Below are 2,777 nucleotides of genomic sequence, written 5' to 3'. Positions count from 1 at the left end.
TTTTTTTTTTTTTTTTTTTTTTTTTTTTAACAGTTGAAATATGTTTTGCATTATTTTTTATTTCCCAATGGCGCACCTCACAAAGACACAAACGGGTGGGCCCAACACGTCTGTAGACCCCCAACAATAACAATAATTTGTGTCAACTAAAACAAGACCTGTTTTTATATCAAATGTAAGCGATGAACGCCTCGCTGTGACCTTGGCCTGACGCTCCCACACCCGCTTTTTATCCGGACAAAAGCAGATGCAGATACCCGACATTCCGAGTCATTTTCCCTCCTCAGACTCACCAAATCAGACGCCGAAAGCCCCGAATCAAGACCAATTATCCCGTGTATCCAGTTAGGCTCGATATATGTTCATTTCTATAGCCAAATACGTGTGTACATCGTTGTGAAGGAGACCCAAATGTACATCCCGGCCCGTGTGTTCTCCACTGGACTGGAGTCGCTGAGCGCAAGTATTAGCTGCTGGGCTACAGCGGCCAGACCGGGTGTGAGGAGAAACAGCGATTCTTGTCGAAGCGTCAAACGCTTGGGACGGAACCTTCGCGCTCATTTTGGTCTTCCTCGTGCGCGAAAAACATCCAGGGCTCGAACGCGATCGCGTCGATTATTTGAATGTGTCGCTCTGACAGCGCAGCTAACGCGCTAGCCTCCCCTCACGATACTAACGCGGAAAACGAGAGCGAAGCAAGACAGGCTAGCAAACAAAACACTCTGATGTCGTAAAATAGTCGTGTAGATAAATAACACCCCCAAAAATGGCCTGGATCGATGGATGCATAGCGTGAAATGGTTTCTGCTTGGCAGTAAGGTCCGTGCTAATCGGCCTAGCGACACAAAGATCCGAAGGCTCGCGAGCTCGGCTTCAATGAATGTGGCCATTGTGTGCAATTAAACAAACACCTTCAAGCTGCAACCACTTACCCGACTTACAGACGTGCACAATGATCAGGGTTTATGCTCTTTTTGATTGCGCAGAGGATAAATGGCATGTTCAGTCGCTCGCCATAATTGTTTTAGACTCACCAAATCAGACGCCGAAAGCCCCGAATCAAGACCAATTATCCCGTGTATCCAGTTAGGCTCGATATATGTTCATTTCTATAGCCAAATACGTGTGTACATCGTTGTGAAGGAGACCCAAATGTACATCCCGGCCCGTATGTTCTCCACTGGACTGGAGTCGCTGAGCGCAAGTATTAGCTGCTGGGCTACAGCGGCCAGACCGGGTGTGAGGAGAAACAGCGATTCTTGTCGAAGCGTCAAACGCTTGGGACGGAACCTTCGCGCTCATTTTGGTCTTCCTCGTGCGCGAAAAACATCCAGGGCTCGAACGCGATCGCGTCGATCATTTGAATGTGTCGCTCTGACAGCGCAGCTAACGCGCTAGCCTCCCCTCACGATACTAGCGCGGAAAACGAGAGCGAAGCAAGACAGGCTAGCAAACAAAACACTCTGATGTCGTAAAATAGTCGTGTAGATAAATAACACCCCCAAAAATGGCCTGGATCGATGGATGCATAGCGTGAAATGGTTTCTGCTTGGCAGTAAGGTCCGTGCTAATCGGCCTAGCGACACAAAGATCCGAAGGCTCGCGAGCTCGGCTTCAATGAATGTGGCCATTGTGTGCAATTAAACAAACACCTTCAAGCTGCAACCACTTACCCGACTTACAGACGTGCACAATGATCAGGGTTTATGCTCTTTTTGATTGCGCAGAGGATAAATGGCATGTTCAGTCGCTCGCCATAATTGTTTTTTAACTCTTTTTTTTCTTCAGCGGGCGGCTCCGCCGTCTCTCTTCTCGGTGTATTCAGCGCACTTCCTGCTGCGGGCTGCACGGGGCTCTGCGGACGTGCTCCACAGCGTCACTCTGCGCTCGGTCCGTGCGTTCGCGTTGGAAGTAAACATTGTCCAATTCTATTGAAACCGATATGCATATCTTTTGGGATTGTCCTCACACACACAGCTCTTTTTTGGATTGAATTGTCTAATGTTATCAATCGCAGTGTACTCCAGGGTTTCTCTGCTTTTTAAAGATGTACTGTTTGGCTTCTTTAATATACCAAAAGATCAAATAAATGAATATTTTATTATTAACCTATTATTATTAACTTCTTGCAAAATGTCATATTCAGCGCAGTAAATTCACTCATCAAAATCCTTCATATATTGTTTATAATCAACAGTATATCCAAACTATTTCGTCTTCCAAGAATCTCGAGGCTTTTAAAACGGTTAATTTATTTCATCTTTTTAATTCATTTGGTTCAATCTTTCGTTTTGTATTATTTATGTATTGTTACATACATCTATAAATGGTGCTTTTTTTGCGTGTAATGTCACCTCTTTGTATGTAATGTTGATATTCTCTGTATTTTTATATTTGGTACCTTGGCATTAATAAAAAAAAATAGAATAATAAACATTGTCCAATGCACCGTGGACCTAATTTTTCACTAAAATCACAAAATAGATGTTTGCGTTAATTGTTTCCAGTATTAGGGCATAGACAATATACAGTGTCTGCAACTTTTTGTCCAAACACTGGAAATACCACCAACCAAAAAGTACCATGGTACTACCAATATTTTTCCATGGTATTATTTTACGTACATTGGAATACTATAGTATAAGAGGGTCGACCGGGGCTAGTTGTCACAAGGAATGTATTTCAGTACCCAAAGGGTTTCAACCAAATTTAAAGGGATCGTTTACCCACCAATGAAAATTCTGTCATCATTTATTCACCCTTGTGTTTAAAACCTG

The 2,777-nt window shown here is 43.7% G+C and overlaps 1 protein-coding gene across 3 annotated transcripts in view; it reads right to left on the bottom strand.

Moving 5' to 3' along the window:
* Window positions 1-1,884, bottom strand: part of LOC107563026 (zinc finger protein 646-like) — a 19,026-nt gene extending 17,142 nt beyond the window's left edge. For 2 of the 3 annotated variants that reach the window (XM_016247798.1, XM_016247801.1), the window contains exon 1: window positions 933-1,020. The gene's annotated coding sequence lies outside the window, so the exon portion shown is untranslated. Of the gene's footprint in view, window positions 1-932; window positions 1,021-1,673 lie in introns of those variants that run through there. The other variant, XM_016247800.1, reaches the window with a different exon arrangement.
* Window positions 1,885-2,777: the final 893 nt, after the last annotated feature.

The sequence above is a fragment of the Sinocyclocheilus grahami genome, unplaced genomic scaffold, assembly GCF_001515645.1.
Source record: "Sinocyclocheilus grahami isolate Dianchi unplaced genomic scaffold, SAMN03320097.WGS_v1.1 scaffold854.1, whole genome shotgun sequence".
Lineage (NCBI taxonomy): Eukaryota > Metazoa > Chordata > Actinopteri > Cypriniformes > Cyprinidae > Sinocyclocheilus > Sinocyclocheilus grahami.
The sequence above is the reverse complement of the archived record's forward strand: the minus strand, read 5'-3'. Positions and strand labels throughout refer to the sequence as shown.